Source organism: Notothenia rossii, assembly GCF_949606895.1.
Source record: "Notothenia rossii genome assembly, chromosome: 6".
In the NCBI taxonomy this organism is placed as follows: Eukaryota; Metazoa; Chordata; class Actinopteri; order Perciformes; family Nototheniidae; genus Notothenia; species Notothenia rossii.
Genome location: NC_136909.1, coordinates 13,960,823 through 13,961,340, shown reverse-complemented (window position 1 = coordinate 13,961,340; position 518 = coordinate 13,960,823).

The window sequence follows — 518 nt, the reverse complement described above, 5'->3', positions numbered from 1 at the left end:
TCTGGTTGGATTTGAGTCACACTGTTTGTTCCAAAAACACATTTCTGTCAATATTATGAAGGAGAACGTCGTCCCATCAACAACTGTTCGCAACAAGTTGTAGGTCTCGTCCACGCACATAAAAAAAACTACCTGGAGAATAAATAGTTTGCACACGTTTTATTTGAAATGTGTTAGTTTTTTTAAAGTATCATGTTTGGATTTCATTATAAAGTTTGAAGACCATCTAAATACATTTATAATCTCAAATGGAAATGGTTATCTCAGAATACACGACGAGCCAACAGGAGAGTCATCTACTTGCTCACTGTTAACCCTTGTGCTTGTCTTTTCCACACGGGGGAGAGGATGGACCACAGTTTAACAACTCTTGCCTAATAATCACCACGATTGGCTACTTCTCTGTGTGTGTGTGTGTGTGTGTGTGTGTGTGTGTGTGTGTGTGTGTGTGTGTGTGTGGTGTGTGTGTGTGTGTGTGTGTGTGTGTGTGTGTGTGTGTGTGTGTGTGTGTGTGTGTG